The sequence below is a fragment of the Papio anubis genome, chromosome 2, assembly GCF_008728515.1.
Source record: "Papio anubis isolate 15944 chromosome 2, Panubis1.0, whole genome shotgun sequence".
In the NCBI taxonomy this organism is placed as follows: Eukaryota; Metazoa; Chordata; class Mammalia; order Primates; family Cercopithecidae; genus Papio; species Papio anubis.
The window spans coordinates 142,210,004-142,236,890 of NC_044977.1; positions in this window are offsets into that span (position 1 = coordinate 142,210,004).

The window sequence follows — 26,887 nt, forward strand, 5'->3', positions numbered from 1 at the left end:
AGTCTCAAAAAAAAAAAAGAGAGAGAATATTATTCAGCCTTTAAAAGGAACAAAATTCAGGCCAGGCATGGTGGCTCACACCTCTAATCCCAGCCCTATGGGAGGCCAAGGCAGGTAGATCACTTGAGGTCAGGAGTTCAAGACCAGCCTGGTCAACATGCTGAAACCCCATCTCTACCAAAAATACAAAAATTAGCCAGGCATGGTGACAGGCACCTGTAATCCCATCTCCTCAGGAGGCTGAGGCAGGAGAACCACTTGAATCCAGGAGGCAGATGTTGCACTGAACCGAGGTTGTACCACTGCACTCCAGACTGGGCAACAGAAGCAGACCCTGCCACAAGGGAAAAAAAAAAAAATGAATAATAAGAAAATTCTGACGCATGCTACAACATGGATGAACCTTGAGGACATTAGGCTAAGTGAAATAAGCCAGTCACAAAACAACAAATACTATATAATCCCACTTTTATGAAGTACTTAAAGTAGTCAAAATCATAGAGACAGAAAGTAAATTGATGGTTGCCAGGGGTAGCAGGAAGGGAGCAATGAGTAGTTGTTTAATGGGCATAGAGTTTCAATTTTGCAAGATGAAAAGAGATCTGGAGATGGATGCTGGTGATGGTTGCACAACCATATGAATATACCAAATGCCACTCAGCTGTGCACTTAAAAATGATTAAGATAGCAAATTTGGTTACATATATTTTACCATAATAAACTTGGGGGAAAAAATTAAAATGAAAAGAACCCAAGTGAGATAGCAGAGGATGCTGTGAGCTGTTGAGCCTGTGTGAACAAAGACTACTGGCCCTCATGGCATCATGTGGCTGAATGAGTGGTTGGTAACGATCTGTTTTCTAATATCTGTTTCCTTTTCTTCCTCAATTTTTTTCTTAATTTGCTTCCTTGAGAGAACAATCTTGCTTCTTTGAGATACAAAATTCCAAGTTTGATGTGGTGATTATGGAGGAAAAAAAGAATGTGAGGTCACAATGAGAAGATGGGACACTATGGAAGGCCCTTTAATTTTCTAATAGTCACATAGACTTTAAAAAATAATCTCTGGGGCCTGGTAACTTAGTAATGTCATTGAGTTATTATAAAAGAGTAAGCAATTTTATAATATATTTGTTTAGGGATATAATTTTGTATAATTTCCCTTGTTCAGTTATTTTTCAGTATAAATCAGCCTCGATGATATGATCTTTTCTATTTTTTTCTAAAATTAGGATAATAATACATGTTTTATTAATGGTGATATAAACTCTAGGAGAAAAACATGAATGAATACTCACACGTATTTACTACTTGTGAGTAGCAGAAAACGTGAATACTAACAAGTTACCATAGTCTTGTTCCTAAATTTCCACAAGAGACCTTCCAAATGTATGAATTTTTATGTCTATATCTTGAGCCAAGAATATCCTTCTTCACTATCCCCACCCTACACCTAATCAGGAAATTTTCAAAGTTTTTCAACATATTTCATATTCACAAATTGCTTATGTTGGATCATCACCCTTGTCCTTCACTTATTGGGCACCAGAGGGCACACATCTTAAATCTCACTTTCTCAGAGACACAAATCCTTTTTCCCTCCACTGCAGGATTTTCTCCTCTGGATTTGCTCTGGCACCTTGACTTAGGGGAACAGTTCAGCTTTGCTCTTCCTGATTAGTGGCTTTCCTGATGGTGTGGTTCAACACACCCACCAAAGACAGAAAGTAATGATTACTCAGGAGGCCTGCTCCCTGTATCAATCTGCACAATCAAAAGAATTGTCCTTGGGCCGGGTGCGGTGGCTCACGCCTGTAATCCCAGCACTTTGGGAGGCCGAGGCGGGCGAATCACGAGGTCAGGAGATCGAGACCATCCTGGCTAACACGGTGAAACCCTGTCTCTACTAAAAATACAAAAAATTAGCTGGGCACGGTGGCGGGCACCTGCAGTCCCAGCTACTGGGAGGCTGAGGCAGGAGAATGGCAGAGCTTGCAGTGAGCCAAGATTGTGCCACTGCACTCCAGCCTGGGCGACAGAGTAAGACTCCGTCTCAAAAAAAAAAACAAAAACAAAAGAATTGTCCTTGAAAATAATCTTTGTAAACCATATATTTTTTTTTTTTTTTTTGGTTCTTGCTAACTTTTCATTGTTTTTAGGCTGCAGATAGCCTAAAATTCTATTCATAACTTTTGCCTTCAAAGCTTATAAAGTGAGATAATAGAGGTGAAACTGCTTTCGAAGGGGAAAGAAGCACCATATAATTGCAAAGTAGAATTACCTCTAGGAGAAATGTTAACTAGACAAGGCCAGTCTGTCACCCACTGGGAAGTCGCACAATCTCAGCTCGCTGCAGCCTCAACCTCCCCAACTCAAGCAATCCTCCCACATCAGCCCCCCAGGTAGCAGGACTACAGGCGTGTGCCACCTAAGTTTTTTATTTTTTGTAGACACAGGGTTCACCCTATGTTGCCCAGGCGGGTCTCGAACTCTGGGCTTAAGTAACCCGCCCACCTCAGCCTCCCAAAGTGCAAGGATTAGAGGTATGAGCCACTATGCTTGGCCCATAATTTTTGATTCTTGTGACTGTGTGCTCACATTTTTTTCTTAATGATTTCTCTGTTGATCTTTCTTTATAAAAATTTCTATTTTCTAAACCTATTTAATTCTTCTGGACATATCCTAAACTACACATTCAGAGCCACCCAAGTAGCCATCCATCCATTTATGAAATAATATGACTACTGAGAAATCTAGAAATTAAATTTAAAAAATAAAATATGATTTTTTGTTTACTATAAAACAGGTCTCAACAATCAATAAGTAAATGATTCTAAGAGAAAATGTCAAAGTATAAGTATATAGATTTTTTTTTCCCTCATACCAAGTAAGAATATTTTTATTTTCCTTTGGGCCATCCCTCAATCACAGTATATTCAGAATAGTTTTCAAATTTTGTAGGATTGTTTTTATCTTTCTGTGCCTTTGACAAGTATGAGCAGATTTAGTTGAGGAGGTAAGTAGGCCACAGAGCATCAGAACAATTTATTTTTATTTTTATTTTTATTTTTTGAGACGGAGTCTCCCTTTGTCACCCAGGCTGGAGTGCAATGGTGTGATCTTGGCTCACTGCAACCTCTGCCTCCTGGGTTCCAGCGATTCTCCTGCCTCAGCCTCCAGAGTAGCTGGGACTACAGCTGTGTGTCACCTTGCCTGGCTAATTTTTGTATTTTTAGTAGAGACGGGGTTTTACCATGTTGGCCAGGCTGGTCACAAACTCCCGACCTCAAGTGATCCACCTGTCTCGGCCTCCCAAAGTGCTGGGATTACAGGCATCAGCCACCATGCCAGGCCCAGAACAATTTCTGAATTCAAAACAAATAGCCCTGAATAGTATATTCTCTATTCACTGAATAGAAAATTCATGTTCAATGTTTTGTCAGTGTTTTCATCATAGGCAAACCTGAGAACAATTTTCTTAGGAAGACAGTGCCATAAATGTTGATGAGGCTCCCTAGTTAACCCCCACCTCAAACCAAACCAAACGAAACATTTTATCCAGTTAAATATGTGGTAGTCCCCTCTGAAATCCCCACCACTCTTTGTTATTCATGTATTTACTGTTTTTGTGATTAACATAAGTAATAGGAAGAGAAATTCATATCTGTAGAGCACTTTATCCACATGTACTAAATTGTACTTGTCTCCCAACTCCTATGTGAGATATATGTATGAAGCACTATTGTTCTGGGATCTTTGGGATTGGGATGTCGCTTTTCTGGCCGAAAACTTCTTTGGTGCCTTTGCCCAAGTTTTGCTCAGGCCCTCTGGGTTTGTTCCGCCCACTCGGCCAGGCAGGCAGTGCCCCACTCATGCTACTGGCCCTTGATCACACGCCTCTAAGGGAGACTGAGTCAGGTGTGGAGCGGCAAGGGATGTGTAAGCGATCATGGGATCCGGCCACTGTGCACAAACACGCCGGCTGCTGCCAGAGGGCAGGCAGTTCCGAGTGCTGGCACGGGTGCCGGCGCTCTGTGAGGCCGCGCTGGACCAGGCACACTTCAAGCAACTTTCCCAGCTGGTACCGGAAAATGCAGTGATGCCCAGAAACTTGGAGATGCCTGCAACTGCATGCCCCCAAAGACGGAGTCACAGCCCTGGCTTGGGGAGCTCCCAGGTCTGGGCTCCCTGAAGGGCCGCAGCTGTTCTCTCCTCTTCACCCACAACACGGCGAGCAAGGGGCGGGTTTCAGCCCTGTTTGTGTTAACAGCTCTTTTAGCCTTGCCATTTGGTGGGTTCCGAGTTCTTGTTCTGCCTTCAAGAAGAATGGGGTACACAGACAAGTGGAGGGTGAGCAAGGCGAAGAGGAGCTTTACTGAGCAATAGAACAGCTTAGAGGAGACCTGCAGTGGGCAGCTCCTTTCCATAGCCAGGGTGTCTCGACCAGTTTTCAGCTCTCAGCAGAGAAGGTAGCTCCTCTCTGCAGCCAGTCCTCCCATCATCTCTTCAGCTCCTCTCTGCAGCTGGTCATCCCCTTGTCTCCCTGTCCTCTCTCCATCCTCTCTTCCGAGTTTGACTCTGGGGGGTTTTTATGGGCCTCAGAGGGTAGGAAGTGTGTGCTGATTGGTCCATGGGTGGCCGTGGATGGGCCCAGGGAAAAGCACCGCACGTTCCCACTCTGGTCCGTGGGACTGGCAGCCCGGCCCCCAGGCTTCAGGCCCCCCCCGCCCTTGGCTTGAAGGTAGGAGTTTCCTGGGGACCCACCCCATTTTGCCCAGGAGTCTATCTGCTTCCTGCTGCTGTTCATGGTGCCCAGGTTGCTCGTGCCAAGGGGCACGCCAGCGCCTGGCTGTCCTCAGCACCCCCTGGTCTCCCTCCCATGCTCATTAGTTCCCAAAGTCCAGAGAGGGCAGAGTGGCAGGGGCCGAGTGTGTCAGTGCTGCCCTGAGACTGCACACACCCAGCCAGGCTGCAACAGTGCCCGGGCTTGGCCCCATCCTTGCTCTGAGATCCGAGGGGGATGCTGGGAGCGGGGAGAGGCTAGATACTGGGGGCAGATACCTCTGAGCCTGCGGGGACAAGGGTGGCCTTCCTGGGCCCCTGAGAGTGCATAGACGCCTGGTTCTGCAGTCGCAGCTGGGCGCTGCAGCTGCGGGGCTCCTGCCTGCTCCCAGCCCCTAAGAGCACAGGGAGACCGGGGTCCATGTCCACAGCGGTGTCTTGGGTGGCTGCAACCGCACCCGAAAGGTCCAGGCTGCTGCCTGCTCCCTGCTCCCGCTAGCTTCATGAAGGTGACACCGCCCCAGGCCCAGCTCCGCCTTGGGTCCCCTCTCTGCCCACCCCTTCATGTGCGACCGCACTGCTCTTCTGTCAGTAGGCAACTCGGCCTGGGCCCATCACGGCAGCCGCCACTGGAGGGCTCCCAGAGCAGGCTCCAGAGACTGTCACCTCCTCCCCGCAGTGGTGGACAGCAAGAGCAGCGACGTGGGACCAGGGTCCAGAGCGGCAGAGGCTCTGGGCCTGGGATCAAGTCCCACCCAACTGCACGAGGGTTGGGCGAGGGTTGGGCAGGAAAGTCGAAGTCGGCTGCCTCAGGGATGCAGGCCACAGGGGTCACACCGCTGCCACTGTCGCTCCCACAGCCGCTCCCTCAACCACTGTCCATGCCCCTCTGCTGCTGCTATCACTGTGATCCTTATTTTATAACTGCCTCAGAGAAGTTAAATAAACAGATTTAAAAATTCAAGATGTAGGACGGGCGCGGTGGCTCATGCCTGTAATTCCAGCACTTTGGGAGGCAGAGGCTGGTGGATCACCTGAGGTCAGGAGTTCGAGACCAGCCTGGCCAACATAGCAAAACCCCGTCTCTACTAAAAATACAAAAATTAGTCAGGCGTGGTGGCGGGTACCTGTAATCCCAGCTACTCGGGAGGCTGAGGCAGGAGAATCGATTGAAACCAGGAGGCAGAGGTTGCGGTGAGCCAAGATTGTGCCACTGCACTCCAGCCTGGGCAACAAAGCGAGACTCTGTCTCAAAAAAATAAAAAATAAAATAAATTAATTAATTAATAAAATAAAATAAAAATTCAAGATGTATGTACATTATTATGGAAGATAATTCATGGTTTTATTTTTTTCAGAATTGGCATAGACAGTCCTGAATTTCTAATGGTTTATGTGTGAAAATGTTTTTTTAATGTCAAATAGTTTAACTTAAGTATATTTTTAAATGAATACTGAGTGCATGGAAAAATATATTCTGGACTTCAGTTCCTCAAACTCCACCTTCACCTGCAAATCAAATGTTTTAGACCCTTTTCTTTTCTGAGTATTACCTTTTCTCTCCACCTACATTCTCTGCTAACCAGGATAGTCACTCTTATATGCAGCATATGTGAAACCAAATGTTTGGGAGACAGTGTGGGTGGAGAGAAAAAGTATAGCCTTGAGCATCAGACACCTCCTTACCTTACTTAATTTACAGCATGCCCTTGAGCAAATGTTGTAACTGACGGAGTCTCAGTTTACACTTTTGCAAATGTCATAATAATAATATCTATGTCTTGCAGTTTTTTAGAGGATTAAATGAGATATCATTTATATTGTCCTGAAGTGTAATTGGTTCCAAAATACTTTCCACCCTTGTTAGTAGTAAAATGAGTAATATTTATCAATAAATTACTTTGCACTTTAGTTGTAGTTTAGAGTAGTGTGAAAGCCTGGATTGTTACTATTCCATAGGAATTAGCTCCTGGTTTTGGCCTGAGACTAACTAATGTCTAATCCTCAAAATTCCTACTCATAAGGTTCAATAATAAGCAGATGGGTTACACAGCCCTAATTTTGCAGGTCACACTTACTTTTCCTCTTGATATAAGGTTTTGTCAGCAGCTAAAAACATCCGGGTTACTCAAAAAGTGTGATCAATATATAACAACACAGGAATTGTCTAAGAAGAATTCAGGAACAAGAGAATGCTGGGTAAATCACAGACTGATCATGAGAGAGCCACGGCTATAGAAAAAAATCTGATTTAGAGAAACGATAATTTTTTGTGTTTTCTCTTACCCCTTCCCTCCCTTTAGTTCCCAATAATTTTATTTTATAGCAAAGATACTTAAAATAAAATTTTATTTGATAGCAAGTCAGGGTCTTGCTTTGTTGCCCAGGCTGGAGTACAGTGGCTATTCGCAGGTGTGGTCATAGTGTACTACAGCCTCAAACTCTTGGCCTCAATCCTCCCACCTCAGCCTCAAAAGTAGGTTGGACTACAGATACACATTACCAATTTTAAATTTTAAAATGTAAAATAAAATTTTGCCTTTCTTCGTTTTTCTTTCTTTCCATTACTTAAACTTCATTTGACATGTATACAATCAAGAACTACAGACTGAGTCCTTACTACATGTCAGAAACTTATAGAATACAATAATAAGTGAAACAGCCAGTCTTTGATTTCAAGAAGTTAACATTGGTTGGGAAGGCAGATAACTAGAGGTAAGTAACAATAAATAAATAAGATGGTTTCAGAGAATGCTAAATATTATAAGGAAAATAAAATAAATATGACAGAGAGTAACTAGGGAGTATCTTTAGATTGGGCGGTCAGAGAAGGCTTTCTAAAGAGAGCTTGAGCTAAGACCTGGCTGATAAGGTCTGAGCCATTTGAAAATGTGGCAGGAAAATGTGATGCACAGAAGCCAAGAGAAGAAAATGTTTTAAGAAAGAGAAATTGAGCAATTGAATCTGCTGATAAAGTAGGTGAGATGAAAACCAGCAGTGATTATTAAAGTTTACCTTTGGTAACCTGGGCAAAAGCAGGGACTGTGGTGCTATCTGGATGCAAGTTCAACTGCTGAGGCTAAGGGAAGAAGTCTGCCAAAGGGAGAAACTAGTGATCAGGTTGTATATGCCCAGAAGCTGGTTAGATTGTTCTTTATAAAATAAAGTAGCTCTAGTACCCCCAGTACCTCACAAAACAAATGCATCTACTTGGTTTGTATCACTTCTGACAAGTTGTGCTACTAATAATAGTAGAATTATTTATGATTTTACTACTGATTTCATTTAATTTTGACTATTATATCAAGATCCTGAATTTTCCTTTTTCTTTTTTTTAGTTGAAGTTAATAATTTTTTAAATTTTTACTTTTGTAGAGAAAAGATCTCGCTGTGGTGACCAGACTGGTCCTGAACTTCTGGGCTCAAGCCACCTTGGCCTCCCAACCTGATGGGATTATAGGCACGAGCAGCCACATCCAGCCTCCTTTTTTTTTTTTTTAACAGGTGTGTAGGACCATAGGCTTCTCTCTCCTCCTCACCCCTTCCCATCTTCTTTTGTAACTGTGCCCATAAATGAATATATAATCAATTTGGGTGGAGTTTATCACTGAAAGCTTCCTAAACTGGGGAGTAAATCAGTTTGGCACAGTGGTTATGAGAGCAGATTTTGACTGTGACCTGGCTTTATATGCTGGCTCTACTCTTTACTACATATGTGAACTTGGACAAATTACTTAACTTCCTTATGCTTCAATTTCTTCCTTTGTTAAAAGGTGATAACGGGGGCCGGGCGCGGTGGCTCAAGCCTGTAATCCCAGCACTTTGGGAGGCCGAGACGGGCGGATCACGAGGCCAGGAGATCGAGACCATCCTGGCTAACACAGTGAAACCCCGTCTCTACTAAAAAAATATCAAAAACTAGCCGGGCGAGGTGGCGGGCGCCTGTAGTCCCAGCTACTCGGGAGGCTGAGGCAGGAGAATGACGTAAACCCAGGAGGCGGAGCTTGCAGTGAGCTGAGATCCGGCCACTGTACTCCAGCCCGGGTGACAGAGTGAGACTCCGTCTCAAAAAAAAAAAAAAAAAAAAAAAAAAAGGTGATAACGGGCCAGGCACCGTGGCTTATGCCTGTAATCCCAGCACTTTGGGAGGCCGAGGTGGGTGGATCACTTGAGGTCAGGAGTTTGAGACCAGCCTGACCAACAGGTGAAACCCCGTCTCTACTAAAAATACAAAAATTAACCGGGCCTGGTGGTGTGCACCTGTAATCCCAGCTACTCAGGAGGCTGAGGCAGGAGAATCACTTAAACTTGGGAGGCAATGTTGCAGTGAGCTGAGATCATGCCACTGCACTCCAGCCTGGACAGCACAGCGAGACTCAATCTCAAAAAAAAAGGGGGTGGTGGGGATAATGATAATGTTTTATAAGTGTTTTGTAGGTATCAATTTATCTAATCTTCACAATAATCCTATAAATAGTATAATTAAACTTCCTTTACAGATGAGAAAACCATCTCATCTAAGGCAGATGTTATCTGCCTTAGATCACAAAACTGATAAATAGCAAACCAGAATTTGATCCTAGGCAGTGTGGTTCACAACCTAGAGCCTTTAACTGCAAGGATGTCTCCCTGTCTGTCCTAAAGGGTCATGCTCTGCACTGTGTAGGCCTGAAAGCCCTTCTCCAAGTCTTGTTGGACCTGGGTGAACACCTGACCCAAAAACGTACAATACTTGTATAGCCCAGCTAGAAAGATGACCTGAACTGGTCAGATTCTTTCACTCTGAGGAATTTGTTCTGAAAACATGGGAATAAGCTGCCACATGATGGTGTGAACTGCAACTGAAAAGTCCAGTACAGCTGGGGCCTTGATGGCCACTGGGAGTCTTATGTGAAGAGAATCAGCAGAGGGAAGAAGAGAAAAAACAAAAAAAAAAACAGGGCAGATGCACCATGACAAAACTAAGTGGAACGGCTCGTGACCTCTGAGGGAGCAGCCAGCCTCATTCCGTTCCTAAAGTTTCTCAGGTCTGGTCCCGCAAAGGCCCAACTATCGTTAGTTCTCTTCTTTTCTTTTTTTTTTTTGGGACAGAGTTTCGCTCTTGTTGCCCAGTCTGGAGTGCAGTGACGTGATCTCAGCTCACTGCAACCTCCGCCTGCCAGGTTCAAGCAGTTGTCCCACCTCAGCCTCTTGAGTAGCTGGGATTACAGGCATGCGCCACCACACCTGGCTAATTTTGTATTTTTAGTAGAGACAGGGTTTCACCAAGTTGATCAGGCTGGTCTCAAACTCCTAACCTCAGGTGATCCACCCAGCTCAGCCTCCCAAAGTGCTGGGATTACGGACGTGAGCCACCGCACCTGGCCGAGTCATTAGTTCTTTGAGTGAGCCCACTGTGTATCCTTCCAAAAAAACAACAAACAAAAGACACAGCTGTTATAATCACAGCAAAAAAAAATCCTTTACTTAACCTAGCATGAATGGTTCTCTGTTCCTTGTAAAATAACAACAGCAACTACAAAACAACCTGACTTAAAAATGGGCGAATAATTTGAACATACATTTCTCCAAAGAAGACGTACAAATCGCCAACAAAGTATATAAAAAGATACTCAAAATCACTACTCAACAGGGAGATATTAATACAAATCAAAACCAAAATGAGTTAACACGTCACACCAATTAGGATGGTTATTATTTTAAAAAAAGAAAAGAAAAAAAGGCCGGACATGATGGCTCACACCTGTAATCCCAGCACTTTGGGAAGTCGAGGCAGGCATACTGCTTGAGCCCAGGAATTTGAGGCCAGCCTGGGCAACATGGCAAAGCCCCCTCTCTACAGAAAATACAAAAATTATCCGGGCACGGTGGCATGTGCCTGTAGTCTCAGTACTCAGGAGGCTGGGGTGAGAGGATTGCTTGAGCCTGGGAGGCAGAGGTTGCAGTGAGCAGCAGAGCGAGACCCTGTTTCAAGAAAAATAAAATAAAGTATAAATATAAATAAAACCAAAAAAAAGATAAGTATTGGTGAGGTTGTGAAGAAACTGGAACACTAGTATGATGTTGGTGAGAATAAAATGGTACAACAGCTGTGGAAAACAGTATGGAGATTCTTCAACAAATTAAAAATAGAACTACAGTATAATACAGAAATCTCACTTCTGGGCATATTTCCAAAAAAATTTAAATCAGGATCTCATAAAGATATCTGCACCCTTATGTTCACTGAAGCACTATTCACAATAGTCAAGATATGAAATGAATGTAAGTGTCCATCAACAGACAAATGGATAAACAAAATATAGCATATGCTTAAAATAGAATATTATTCTGCCTTAAAAAGGAACAAGTTCTGACACACACTATAATATGGATGAACCCCGAGGACATATTAAGTGAAGTCAGTCAGTCACAAAAAGACAAATACTGTATATTCCCACATATATGAGATACCTAGAGTGGTCAAATTCATAGAAAGAGAAAATAGAATGGTGGCTGCCAGAAGCAGGGCCGTGGTGGGGGTTGAGGGGAGATGGGGAGTTGTTTAACGGGCATAGAGTTTCAGTTTTGCAAAATGAAAAGAGATCTGAAGATTGGTTGTACGACAATGTGAATGTACTTAGTCCTACTGAACTGTACACTTCAAAATGGTTAAAATAATAAATGTTATATTAAGATTGGTTGTACAACAATGTGAATGTACTTAGTACTACTGAACTGTACACTTCAAAATGGTTAAGATAATAAATGTTATATTAAGTATATTTTACCACAATTAAAAAACCAACAAGCAAACAAAACCAACCAACCAACAAAACAAACAGAAACCAACAAGAAAAAAAAAGTTGTCAGTCATATTGAGACCATAGTGAGTCTGTGTTATTGAGAAAAATAGAGAGTTGGGGGAAAAATGCCTGTTGGGTGAGGAAGACATGAACTCAGTCACTTACATGTCCAGGTACGGTGTTCTGTAGTGCACCAAGTAGAAATGTCCAGTCATGAGCTGGGGTACAGGTCCGAGGCTAGGAAGACAAAACAGTAGCCCTTTACTGCAGGATTGATTAGATGAGAGAGGGCATTGGTTAGGACAAAGGAATCAGGCAGAGGACCATGACCGTAATTCTAGTTTAGGAGAACAGTATTGGTATGGCCATACCACACTGTTGGCCATACCGATTGGTATGGCCATTTCCCCAGAAAGGGGAAGCTGGAGCCTGAGCAGGCGGTAGAGACTATTGCGAGTTCAGTAAGAGACACATAAGTTTGGGGACATGCAAACATATTCAATTGGCAGTCAGTTTGCTGCCTGAAAGGGTGATTGTAGCTGAGAACCTACATGGCCCCTAGCGCAGCATTTCCTTAGGTAGGCTGTGAGGCCTCTGAGAAATGATTCCTTCCGATATTCACAGTGCACATGAACATATCAGAGGCCCTCAGAGTGCTCTGGGAAAGAGAATTGCTTAATTTTGTTAAACCTGGGTTTTCCAAAACTCATCTGACTGCCCTGCCTTTTTTTTTCATAAAACATCTATTAATTTAATGAGGACTACACTTTGCGGAATTGTTCTCCGGTTTATGAAGATATTTCTTAGTTGACAAAGGGAAGCAAAGGAGAAACTGGTTAGATAGTTGACACATCTGTGAATATTCAGTGTGTCCCTATTAAGTCACCAAAACAGACTGAGAAAGCTTCCAAAAACCCAGGCCTGGCCTGGAAACTGAGGACACAAACCCCTCTGCATGGGGAGTGGTGGTGAAGGTTGCTGGGGGCTTTGATCAAAGACAGCTTGCTGTCTTGGCTTTCTCCCTACACTGCATGTGCTAGTGAAGCCTGGCCAATCCCTCCCCTAGTTCTTTTTTATCCTCTACATTGGCTCCTTGTCCTTGCTTTTCCATTTGCATAACTAATGCACACAACACAGAGTTCCTGCAATTTTAAAGACAGCTGGCCAGCACATCTTGGATGCTGATGTCAGGAAACATCTGGAAGAGGGCTAAAGTTACTGTAGGCCCAGCTGAGAACAATGGAAGCACATTAATATGGAAAATTCAGTATTGGGGTTGGCGGGTGGCTTGTGTAAATAAAAATGGCTGTCAGGCCAACTTATAAAAGTCTTGTGCAAAACCTTATTGTAGTTTTGGCATTAATGCCACTGAGCAATTGAGTGGTAGACCAGCTAAAACTGAAATATTGCTGCTTTGTTTTGGATATGTGTCATTGAGACTTTCCTTTTCTTAAAAGTTTTCCTAGAAGTCCTGCCAGCTCAGCAAGATATTCTATTCTAAAAAGTTCATAAAATAGTGTTAATAATAAATAAACATTATTTATTATATTAATATTAATTAATTAATCAATATATTAATATAATCAATATATTAATATATAATCAATATATTGATTTATTAATATATAATTAATATTTATTAATAAATAATATTAGGATGACCTCTCTTCTTTCTCCTTGATCCCTCGTGCTCAAAATATAAAGATATAAAATGGAGTTCTGATACACCGTTTTCTGCTATCTCTAAGAAGTCAGTGTTGGCCGGGTATGGTGGCTCACGCCTGTAATCTCATCACTTTGGGAGGCTGAGGCGGGTGGGTCACCTGAGGTCAGGAGTTCGGGACCAGCCTGATCAACATGGAGAAACCCCGTCTCCAGTAAAAATACAAAATTAGCCGGGCATGGTAGTGCATGCCTATAATCCCAGCTACCCGGGAGGCTGAGGCAAGAGAATCGTTTGAACCCAGGAGGCGGAGGTTGTGGTGAGCCGAGATCACGCCATTGCACTCCAGCCTGGGCAATAAGAGCGAAACTCTGTCTCAAAAAAATAAAAAAGAAGAAGTCAGTGTTAGTAGAAATATTAAGGTATACAAATATTTACATGTGAACATTATAGGATATGCCTGAAAATTTTAAATGTGAACATTCTTTTTCTTTTTTTTTTTTTTTTCTTTTGAGACAGAGTCTCTCTCTGTCACCCAGGCTTGAGTGCAGTGGTATATGGTGTGATCTAAACTCACCGTAGCCTCCGCCTCCCAGGCACAAGCAATTCTTCTGCCTCAACCCCCTATCCTAAGTAGCTGGGACTGTGGGCACACGCCACCACACCCGGCTAATTTTTGTATTTTTTGTAGAGACGGAGTTTCAAATATTGCCCAGGCTGGTCTCAAACTTCTGGACTCAAGCAATCCACCCGCCTTGGCCTCCCACAGTGCTAGGATTACAGAAAGGAGCCACCTCGCTGCAACATTACTTTTCAAGGCTGTGTGGCGTAGTAGTTAAATAAAACAGATTTTGGAGTTTGAATTCTAGCTCCTCCTCTTACCCAACTATATGAAACCTTGAGAAAATTACTTAATTAGCATAACTTTGTTTTGAAAATTATGTTAATTATTTTTGCCAGTTGGAATTGTCATGAGGAGCGCACAAGCTAACATATGTTGGCAGAGCTTAATGATTAGTTGCCCAGGTCAGCTATTCTTACTGTAGTTTTGTTGATATGTAAGGATTAAGAAGAAATCCTTGCTATAATCTATTTTGCAATCCAACTGCAAAACACTGAGCATTTGCTTTCAATTTCCTGTCCAACAGATAAATGTTTTGGAATTAAGGTTTCTCCCCTTAAGCGTTATTTTAAACTTCTACCTACTGTTTCACTTTATTTTGTAGAAACTGAAAATGGCATCTTGTCTCTTGTACAAGTTCATGATTACTATGTCATATTGTCTTCTGACATTTGAATTCCTGGTCTTGATACCTGCTTTTTCCCTGTGAAAGCTTATTGGATTTTCTCCTATTTATAAGGGCCTGACATTTCACAATAGTCTATTTCCATCCATTGTCTAGGTATTTTTTGGGCGCTATCAATCTGGCAGCTCATATCCTTTGGTTTTCGAAATCTTGAATTATTGATTTATTATGAGCTCCTCCCCATCAATTTTTCTGTTCTCTTTCTCTCTTTCTGGAACTCCTGTTTATTGAAATATTGTACCTTGTAGACTGATCCTCTGATTGTCTTTTCTTTCCTGTTGTCCTTTTCTTTGCCTTTTAGCTTTATTCTCCTAGAGAGTTTCTCAACTTTATCATCTAACCCATCTAAGTTTTAAGATTCCGTGATTATATTTCAAATTTCTAACAGTTATTTTTTGTTCTTTTTATTTCATCCTATTCTTGTAACATCTGTTTACTTCTCTGAAGATATTATTAGCTTTTTTAAAGCTTTATTTCCCTGCATATTCTTAAGACTTTGTTTCCTCTCTAGCTTTTTTTTCTTTTTTTCTTTTGTGTGTTCTGTCTCTGTCTTCCCTGGTAGAGGCGTTTTTCAGATGTATGATAATTCTGGCTCTTCACTTATATTTTAGAGCTAATGGACACCTCTGTGCCATGGATGAAGTTTGTTGCCTTTTGTCTTTAGAATGATCAATCTGAGCCATTTCTATGGGAGGGGGATATTCTTGTCTTTAGGTCTTTTTCTTGGTCTGAGTAAGTTTTCTAGAAGGTAAATGTCTACTCTCCTTCCTGGAATGGTTCCTTATGCTGACTGCCTCTGTTCTGGACTGAGAATAGTGTTTCATTATATAAACCTGTTTTCAAATCTGTCTGCTTTCAGCATAGTATTCCCACTCTTTATCATGCCTAGTGTCCCTAGTTCTGGCTTAGAGACCCTCTATTACATCTTCTGCAGCAGCCACTAACCTCCATTTAGGAGGGAGGCTTTTGGGGTAGCCTATTCTGGGAACTGGCTTGCTTCTTGGTTTCCCCTGTGTTGATTTAGAATTCAGCCTTCTCAGTTTGTTACGTGACGTACTAAGTATCCTATTTTTTAGCTCTTAAAATTTTGTTGCTGTCGTTATTTTCTCCCCCTTTTAATTTGCTAAAATCCTTTTATTTTTATTTTAGTAGAGGTTTGGGGGTAAACACATTTGTTCAATCAGCCATCTTTAATCAGTATTTTTAAAAAAGATATTCTTGGCCAGGCACAGTGGCTCATGCCTGTGATCTCAGCACTTTGGGAGGCTGATGCAAGAGCACTGCTTGAGCTCAGAAGTCCAAGGCTACAATGAGCCATGATCATGCCACTGCACTCTAGCCTGGGTGACAAAGGGAAAGCCCATCTCAGAGGTGTGTTAGTCCATTCTTGTGTTGCTATAAAGGAAGGCTCAAAGCGTGGTAATTTATAAGGTAAAGAGGTTTATTTTGGTTCATGGTTCTATTGGCTTGATGAGAAGCATGGACCAGCATCTGCTTCTGATGGGGCCTCAGGAAGCTTCCAATCATGGCAGAAGGTGAAGGGGAGCTGGTGTGTCACATGGTGAGAGAGGGAGCAAGAGAGACAGTGAGGAGTTGCTAGGCTCATTTTAAACAACCAGATCTCGTGTGAACTCATAGAGTGAGGACTCACTCATTATGTCGAGGACAGCACCAACCCTTTTATGAAGGATCCACCCCCATGACCCAAACACCTCCCAAGAGGCCCTCCTTCTACACTGGAGGTCACATTTCAACATGAGATTTGGAGGGTACAAACATCTAAACCAAAATGAGGGTGGGGAGATGATATTCTTAATGTAATAACTTTTTTTCTGAAAAATTAGATTTTCTGTGCCAGAATCCCAAATCCAAGAACTCTAAGATAAAGTAAAGTGCCTGAGAATAGCTTTGTAAACATGTTCATTTAATTTCTAACTGGGTCTTAATATTTTGGCCATCATAACTGTTGTGTGGTAGATGTTTCTGTTTGTTGGCAAAACCCTCTTGGGTTGTTCATCACCTTTATGTCGTTACAGATGTAAACAACATGTGCGCTCCAGATGGACTCTGAAATTCAGGCTCCCACTTTATGACACACTCCTCTACAACACCAGAGACTCCCAAACACAAGTCATTATATCGACTCATTTCAGCTCACATCTTGGCGACTCTCAAGAGGGAAACCTCAGAGTGACTAAAATCTCCATAATGAGAAGACACGTACATTCAATATCTATTTTGGTAGGAGACTTTATATTCAGCCTTCTTTCTGTAAAGTGAGATGTGGTAGATTTGGGCTTAGGGTGAGCTGTATGTGGAGTAAAGAGTAACAAGATAAGCAAGGACTTAACTCCATAGTAAATGTTAACACTTTCTACATCTTTAACCCCAATTTTATGTGCCAAAGCAAGAATCCCCACAACTGATACCCTCCTGGCAGATCTGACTTCAGGAAAGGCAATTCAGGCAGCTATTTGAATGGGCCTGGACTGTGTGGGCCTGTGGCCAGTCTCACAACAAAACAGAATCAACAGCCTTGCAGTCTCAGAAATGCAGTGGTCATTCTGGTAAGCAACAGTCAAAACTAAAATTTCTTAAACTGATTTTTGGCCTCTATGGTCAAAGGAAAACTAATCCTACTTGTTATTTCATAGATGGAAAAAAATCCATTTGCCAATCAGGATGTGTCTGATACTACTTTTTTTTGGTTTCAAGAGTAAAATCAAGAAAAACTGCTTTTTAAAAGTCAAAGAATCACTTTGCCATAATATTATTACAACCATGTTGAATCTGAAAAAAATTAATAATAATAAGGCTTAGAGAGGTTGAGTAACTTACCTAAGGTTACCAAATTAGTAAAGACTGAACTGGGATTTAAAAGCAAGGTTTTTAGAATTTTTCTCCAAAACCCAGAATCTTTGCATTGAGCCAGCCTGCCATTCTGAGACAGACAATGTTCATAACATTTGCATATTGTTTGTACAGTGTTCATTTTTTAATGTAGGACACATTTCATACATGCCAAGAGGAATCATATGCTTATTCTTGCTAGTATATGGCAAACTTGTCCATTGTGTAATACAAATATGACTCATGACTGCTGTCATCAGTCCAGCAAATCACCTTTCATCACAGGTACACAGATGACAAATACAGAGTGTGGAAGGGGTCAGCTGAAGGTGCTACTTTCCTGGGCTGTCATTTTTTTGTTTGTTTGTTTGTTTGTTTTACATCTGCCACTTCATTTATTTTATTTGCAGGAGGAGTTGAAACAAATTTTAAGGGAGATTTTCATTTTCCCCCTAAACATGAATCATTCAAGTAAAACCAACTTCACTATAGAAATGTAGCAAAGTAAGGGGAAAGCAGCACAACAACCCAAGAGGCAAAGGCTGGGGGAAGGGGTGGGTGCAGTCTGTGTGTAAAATATGCATAAATGCCTTATGATTCACCTGGTCAAGACTGCCTCCCCAGAAGGCAAGCACAAGGGCCCATTTTAAGAGGATGTTTCCCCCCATACATCTGAGAATGCTTCAACTTAAAGAGCTTAAGATTAAAAAGACAAAAAAGAAAACAAAACTAACCAAAGAAACTCCCAAAATCCCCATGAACCGCCCAGCCATAGCCATCTTCCTGAATCGATCATAGGAGTTTCATTTCATTTTATAAAAAGATAAATAAAAAATATGGAAAAAGATATTTTATCATCTTGTATTTGTAAAGATAATAGAATTCACGAATTTCTTAGAAAATAGACCAGACACTGCCCTCCAGTTCTACCCTGTTGCTGGGAGGATCAGCAGGACTAGAAAGTTTGGGATACTGGAGCTGCTGGTAGAGAATGGGAAGTCCAGCCCAGAAGAAATTAGGAAATATGGCTCAGGGGCACGTGAGGTGTGGTTAGGAGCAACTCCACGTGATATATGGCTGCACAGAAAAGGGGAACACAAGGTGGTTGGAAAGGCCTTAAACTCCTCCTTGACATACAAAACCGATTTTTACAAAGATCCAGGCAGTTTGGTCCCAAACTAAGGTGAACACTTCAAAGTTTATTCACATGCTTTACTTTCTCTTTTAAGAATCCTAGTTTCCTAAATTAAATTAGAATTAAATTCTAATATTACCACATACGCCTAAAAAGAAAAAAGAAAAAAAAAAAAAAGAAAGGCTTTTAAAATCAGGACAGGGGAGAAGAGATTGAAAATCATCAAATTAGACCTCTTAGCTCCAAATGAAATGAAATTAAGAACAAAAACTTCTGGACCTACCGCAGCGATTGCAGCTGCAGCTCGCAGCAGCGTTTTGGGCTATCATTTTATCTAAAACAATCACTGCTCCATAGAAAGACTGCAAAGACTTGGAGTCCTGTGTTTCAGTCCTGATATTGCTGCTAACCAGTTGTATTCGGCTTGTTATCTATGAAGAAAACTCACCTTTGTTAAATTCCCAGTGTGTGTTGGGCACAGCTTTCTTTTTTAATTTATGTGGTTTTTTTTTAGAAGCTCATATGTGTCCAAGGGTTATGAAGGATACTAAAGTTAGACACTTCCACCCATGGCTCCTAGCCTGTGATCCCCTTCCCAGTGTTATCTATTGTTACCAATTTTGCATAATACTTCTAGAGTACCAGGAACTTTAAATATATTATGTCAGCTAAGTTTCCTGGTTGTTGCTCCAATTTAATTTAATTTAATTTAATTTTTTTGTCTTTTTCAGGATTTAGGACAGGAAAGGGAGGCCAGTGTATGTACTCAGTCTGCATATTTGTTCCAATTTTACAGTTTCTGAAATTGAGCTTAGTAGCTACTTGCAAATAACTAATTAGTAGTGGAACTAAGATTAATTCACCCTTTCTGTACTCACTGAATAACTATAATGGTACCATGCTAGGCTTTGAAGATGGGATTGTGAGGCACATAGATCCTTCCTGTCAGTCTAATGGAGGGGTTTGCTTTTTTTTATTAATTTTTTTTCTTTAATTAGGGATAGGATCTCACTGTGTTGCCCAGGGCTGGCCTTGAGCTCCTAGGCTCAAGCAGTCTTCCCACCTCAGCTTCCCAAAGTGCTGGGATTACAGGCCTGAGCCACCTTACTCAGCCCAGTGAAGAAGTTTTAAAAAGTAAACAGATAAGCTACTGCTTCCACTGTCACCATGTGATGTGCCTGCTCCCACTTTGCCTTCTGCCATAACCGAAAGTTCCTGAAGCCCTCACCAGAAGCTGAGTAGATGTTGGTGCCATGCTTGTATAGTCTGCAGAACTGTGAGCCAGTTAAACCTCTGTTCTTTATAAATTGCCCAGTCTCTGGTATATCTTTATAGTAATGCAAAAGTGGATTGATAGAGAAAATTGGTACTGATGAGTGGGGTGTAGCTATAAAGATATTTGAAGATGTGGAAGTGGCTTTGGAACTGGGTAACAGGCAGAGGTTGCAAGAGTTTGGAGGGCTCAGAAGAAGACAGGAAGATGAGAGAAGGTTTGGAACTTCTTCAAGGCTGGTTAAATGGTTGTGACCAAGTGCTGATAGAGATATTGACAATAAAATCCAGGCTGATGAGGTCTCAGACGGAAATGAGGAAATTATTGGGAACTGCAGTACAGGTTACCCATGTTATGCCCTAACAAAGAGCCTGGCTTTACTATGTTCATGCCCTAGGGGTCTGTGGGAGTTTGAACTTAAGAGTGATGACTGGCAGAGCGTGGTGGCTCATGCCTGTAATCCCAGCACTTTGGGAGGCCAAGGCAGGCAGATCACCTGAGGTCGGGAGTTCAAGACCAGCCTGACCAACATGGAGAAACCCCTTCTCTACTAAAAATACAAAATTAGCTGGGCATGGTGGCACATGCCTATAATCCCAGCTACTCGGGAAGCTGAAGCAGGAGAATCACTTGAACTGGGGAGGCAGAGGTTGCACTGAGCTGAGATCACACGGTTGCACTCCAGCCTGGGGAACAAGAGCAAAACTCCATCTCAAAAAAAAAAAAAACAGAGAGTGATGACCTAGAATATCTGGCAGAAAAAATTTCTAAGCAACAATGCATTCAAGATGTGCCTTGGCTGCTTCTAATCACCTACAATCAGATACAGGAGCAAAGAAATGACTTAAAGTTGGAACCTACATTTAAAAGGGAAGCAGACTGTAAAAGTTTGGAAAATCTGTAGCCTTGCTATATGGCAGAGAAAGAAAAAGCACTTTCAGGAGAGAAACACAAGCAGGCTGCAGAATAAGCACTTGCTAGAGAGATTAGCATGACTAAATGGGAGCCAAGTGCTAATAGCCAAGACAATGGGAAAAGGGCCTTAAAGGCATTTCAGGGATCTTCTAGGAATTCCCTCCCATCACAGGCCCAGAGGCTTAGGAGGAAAGAATAGTTTCAGGGACCAGGTACAGGACATCACCGCTCTGTGGAACCTCAGGACACTGCTTCCCATATCCTGGCTGTTCTGGCTCCAACCTTGGCTGAAAGGGGTGCAGGTACAGCTTGTGCTGAAGTTCTGGAGGGTATAATACATAAGTCTTGGCAGTTTCCATGTGGTGTTAATTCTGCAGGTGCTCAGAATGCAAGTGTGAAGAAGACTTGATGGTTTCCTCCTAGATTTTGGATGTATGGAAAAGCCTGGGTGTCCAGGCAGAAGCCTGCCACAGGAGTAGAGCTCCTACAGAGAAACCCTACTAAGGCAATGCCTAGGGGAAATGTGGATTCCAGCCCCCACCACAGTGTCCCCACCAGGGCACCGCCTCATGGAGCTATCGGGAGTGGCCCACTGTATTAGTCTGTTCTCACGCTGCTAACAAAGACATACTGGAAACTGGGTAATTTATAAAGGAAAGAGGTTTAATTGACTCACAGTTCAACATGGCTGGGGAGTCCTCAGGAAACTTACAATCATGGCAGAAGTGAAACAGGAATGTCTTACATGGTGGCAGGTGAGAGAAGTGAGAACCAAGTGAAGGGGGAAGCCCCTTGTAAAACTATCAGATATTGTGAGAACCCACTCACTATCATGACAACAGTATGGGGGGAACTGCCCTCATGATTCAATTATCTTCACCTAGGCCTGCCCTTGACACATGGGGATTATTACAATTCAAGATGAGATTTGGGTGGGGACACAGAGCCAAACCACATCACTCACCATCCTCCATATTCCAGAATGATAGATTCACTGGCAGCTTGCACCCTCTGCCTGGAAAACATGCAAGCACTCAACTCCAACCTGTGAGAGCAACCACATGGGCTGCATCCTGCAAAGCCACGTGGGCAAGGCTGCTCAAGGCCTTGGAAGCCTATCCCTCACATCAGGATGCAGGCCTAGAATCAAGGATTGTGTTGGAGCTTTAAGATTTAATGCCTGCCCTCCTGGGTTCCAGACCTGCATGGGCCTATTACCCCTTTCTTTTGGCCAACTCCTCCCTTTTGGAATGGGAATGTTTACCCAATGCCTGTACTATCATTGTATCTTTGAATTCAATAGCTTGTTTTTTATTTTACAGGTTTGTAGATAGAAGGAACTTCGCCTTGAGTTTCAGATGAGACTTTGGACTTTTGAACTTTTGAGTTAAAGCTGGAATAAGTTAAGACTTTAGGGAACTATTACGAAGGCATGATTGTATTTTGAAATGTGAGAAGGACATGAGATTTGCGGGTGCAGTGGCAGAATAATATAGTTTGGATGTTTGTCCCTTCCAAATCTTATGTTGTAATGTAATCCCCAGTGTTGGAGGTGGGACCTGGTGGGAGGAGGTTGGATCATGGGGCTTTGGGTAGTGTGGACACATTAACAATATTGATTCTTCCAGTCCATGAACATGGAATATATTTCCATTTATTTGTAATCCTTTTCAATTTTTTCATCAATGTTTTATAGTTGTCATGATCCCTCATGAATGGCTTAGCATCATCCCCTGGGTGATGAGTGAGTTCTCACTCTGGTATTTTACAGGAGATCTGTTCGTTTAAAAGAGTGTGGCACCTTTCCCCTCTCTCTTGCTCCCACTCTTGCCACATGACATGCCTGCTCCCACTTTACCTTCTGCTATGATTATAAGCTTCCTGCGGCCCTCACCAGAAGCTGAGCAGATGTTGGTGCCATGCTTGTACAGCCTGTAGAACTGTGAGCCAATTAAACCTCTTTTATTTGTAAATTCCCCAGCCTCAGATATTCCTTTATAGCAATACAAAAATGAACTAAAACATCTATCATGTGCTGTGGTTCTTACGAGAGTACCATCAACTCAACTTATAGCACTGAGGAAAGCTGTTAGAAAAAGTGACCTCCATGCTAAGACATCAAGAATGAGTTAGGAGTTAGCCAGGTGAAGAGGAAAATGTGAGAGGGTGGACAGAAGAGTAATCTTAAGCCTGATGTTTTGGGAGGCTTTCAGGGTGACTGGATCTGTTGCGGGAGTGTGCCCAAGGTGACTGGGGAGGAGTAAACTGAAGACTGAGTAGTTCAGATATTATAAAGCCTGTGAAGATTTAGTAGGGGAGTGATGTGATCACATTCTAACTATGGGATGGAGAATGGATTCAAAAAGGCCATGCTGGTTGAGAGGCTGTCACAGGGGAGAACCCATAGCAGCCTGGAGTCAAGGTCAATGCTGAGGTATTTGGGAAGTAGAACCAAAAGACTTTCAGGGACTGGTATGCAGTAGTGGTCATGAGAAAAGATTCTGTAACCACCAGGAATCTTTGCCCTGTTTCCTGACAGCAGAACCATTGGACATTGAATTGCTTGTGACATTGTACAGGGCATTACTATAACCTCTTTAAATATCATGTTTCTCATTTGCAAGATGGGAGTAAAAATTGGGTCAAAATGGGGATACTATTAGTACTTACCTTGTAAGGTCATCATAAGAACTAAAAGAGAATTCCTGTAAAGGTTTTAGTGTAGTTCCCACATATATGAAGCATTTGGGAAATCTCAAGGCAAAAGGAGGAGCCAAGCATGTCTTTCCAGGTACAAGCTTGGGCATCTAAGTGTTTGGTGATGCCAGTCTCTGTGTTGAGGAACACAGAAAAGGGGACGGATTTGGAGGAAGGTGATAAACTCGGTCTGCATTTGTTTGAGTCCAAAGCCCACATCTCTTCACTACACTAGTTTCCTTAAAGACACTGCCACTTCCTATCTGTGTTATCTTTTTTCCAAAAATATATATATATTTTTCTTTTCTTTTCTTTTTATTTTTTGAGATGGAGCCTTGCTGTATTGCCCAGGCTGGAGTGCAGTGGTATGATCTCGGCTCACTGCAACCTCCGCCTTCTGAGTTCAAGCAATTCTCCTGTCCCAGCCTGCCAAGTACCTGGGTTTACAGGCACCTGCCATCATGCCCAGCTAATTTTTGTATTTTTAGTAGAGATAGGGTTTCACCATGTTGGCCAGGCTGATCTCAAACTCCTGACCTCAAGTGATTCGCCCGCCTCAGCCTTCCAAAGTGCTGTGATTACAGGTGTAAGCCACCACGCCCAGCCCTTTAATAATTTTTTTATTTTTAATTTTTACGGGTATGCAGTAGGTATATATATTTATGAAGTGCATGAGATATTTTCATACAGGCATACGATGAGCAATAATCCCATCAGGGTAAATGGGGTATCATCACCTCAAGTTTTTATCATTTCTCTGTGATATAAACATTCAGATTATGCTCTTAATTATTTTAAAATATACAATAAATTATTGTTGGCTGTAGTCACCCTGTTGTGCTGTCAAATACTAGATCTTATTCATTCTACCTAACTATATTTTTGTATGTATTAACCATCCCCACTTGCACCCACCTTCACTATCTTTTCCAGTCTCTGGTAATCATCATTCTACACTCTATCTCCATGCATTCAATTGTTTTAATTTTTACCTTTCACAAATGATTGAGAACATGCAAGGTTTGTCTTTCTGTGCCTGGCTTATTTCACTTACCATGATGTGTTCCAATTCCATCTGTGTTTCAAATGACAGGATCTTATACTTTTTGTGGCTGAATAGTACTCCATTGTGTATGTGTACCATATTTTCTCTATCCATTCATCTGTTGATGAACACTTAGGTTGATTCCAAATCTTGGCTATTATGAATAGTGATGCAGTGAACATGGAGTGCAGATATCTCTTCGATATACTGATTTTCTTTATTTTGTGTATATATCTAGCAGTGGGATTGCTGGATCATATGGTAGTTTTTTAGTTTTTTGAGGAAACACCATACTGTTCTGCATAATTGATGTATTGATTTACATTCTCTCCAACAGTGTATGAGGGTTCTCATTTCTGTGCATCCTTGCCTTATTGCCTGTCTTTTGGATACAAGCCACTTTAACTGGGGTGAGATGATATCCCATTTTGTTTTGGTTTGCATTTCTCTGATGATCAATAATGTTGAACACCTTTTCAGGCACCTGTTTGCCATTTGTATGTCTTCTTTTGAGAAATGTCTATTTAGATCTTTTGCCTATTTTAATTGGATTATTATTTTTCCCCATTGAGTTATGCATTAATCTTCTATTTATTAATCCCTTGTTAGATGGATAGTGTGTAAATATTTTCTCCCACTTCGTTTTGTTGTTTCAATTCATTGATAATATCCTTTGCTGTCCAAAAGCTTTTTAACTTGATGTGATTCAATTTGTCCATTTTTGCTTTGGTTGCTTGTGCTTAGGAGATATTACTCAAGAAATCTTGGCCCAGACCAATGTCCTGGAGAGTTTCTCCAATGTTTTCTTTTAGTTGTTTTATAGTTTCAGGTATTATATTTAAGTCTTTAATCCATTTATATTCAATTTTTGTATATATCAAGAGATAGTAATCTAGTTTTATTATTCCACATATGGATATCCAGTTTTTCCATTATGATTTATTGAAGAGACTGTCCTTTCCCCAATGTATGTTCTTGGCACCTTTGTTGAAAATGAATTCACTGTAGATGTATAGATTGATTTCTGGATTCTCTATTCTGTCCCATTGGTCTATGTATCTGTTTTATGCCAGTACCTTGCTGTTTCAGTTCCTATAGCTCTGTCACATAATTTGAAGTCAAGTAATGTGATTCCTCCTATGACTATTCTAGGTTTTTGGTGGTTCCATATACATTTTAGCATGATTTTTTTTCTGTTTGTGTGAAGAATGTCTTTGGCATTTTGATAAAGATTGCTTTAAATCTGTAGATTAATTCGGTAGTGTAGACATATTAACAATATTGATTCTTCCAATCCATGAACATGGAATATATTTCCATTTATTTGTGTCCTTTTCAACTTTTTTCATCAATGTTTTATAGTTGTCATGGTAGAGAACACCACTTCTTTCATTACACTTATTTCTAGGTATCTAATTTTATTTGTAGTTATTGTACATGGGATACTATCTTGATTTCTTTTTCAGATTGTTTGCTGTTGGCATATAGAAATGCTACTGTTTTTGTATGCTGGCTTTGTATCCTGCAACTTTATGAAATTTGTTTATTAGTTCTAATAGATTTTTTGGGAGTCTTTAGGTTTTTCCAAATATAAGATCATATTATCTGCAAACAAGGATAATTTGACTTCTTCTTTTCCAATTTGTGTGCCGTTTATTTTTTTTTCTTTTTTATGATTGCTCTAGCTAGGACTTCCAGTAGTATGTTGAATAACAGTGGTGAAAGTGGGGCCATGCATGGTGGTTCACACCTGTAATCCCAGCACTTTGGGAGGATTAGGCGGGTGGATCACCTGAGGTCAGGAGTTCATGACCAGCCTGGCCAACATGACAAAACCCCATCTCTACTAAAAAGTACAAAAATTAGCTGTGTGCAATGGCAGGCACCTGTAATCCCAGCTACTTGGGAGGCTGAGGCAGGAAAATCGCTTGAACCCGAGAGGCGGAGGTTGCAGTGAGCCGAGATTGCACCACTGCATTCCAGCCTGGGTGACAAGAATGAAACTCTGTCTCAAACAAACAAACAAACAGTGGTGAAAGTGGGCATCCTTGTTGTATTCCCAATCTTAGAAGAAAGGCTTTCAGTTTTTTCCCATTACATGTGATACTAACTGTGGGTCTGTCATATACGGCTTTTATCATGTTGAGGTACATTCAACACATAACCCAGTTTTTGAGGGTTTTCATCATGAAAGGATATTGAATTTTATCAAATAGTATTTCAAGATTAATTGAAATGATCAGATGGTTTTTATCTTTCATTCTGTTGATATGATGTATCACATTGTTTGATTTGCGTATGTTGAATCATTCTTGCATTGTTGAGGTAAATTCCACTTGGTCATAATGAATTATTTTTTAATGTGTTGTTGAACTCAGTTTGCTAGTATTTTGTTAAGGATTTTTGCATCAATGTTCATCAGAGATATTGGCCTA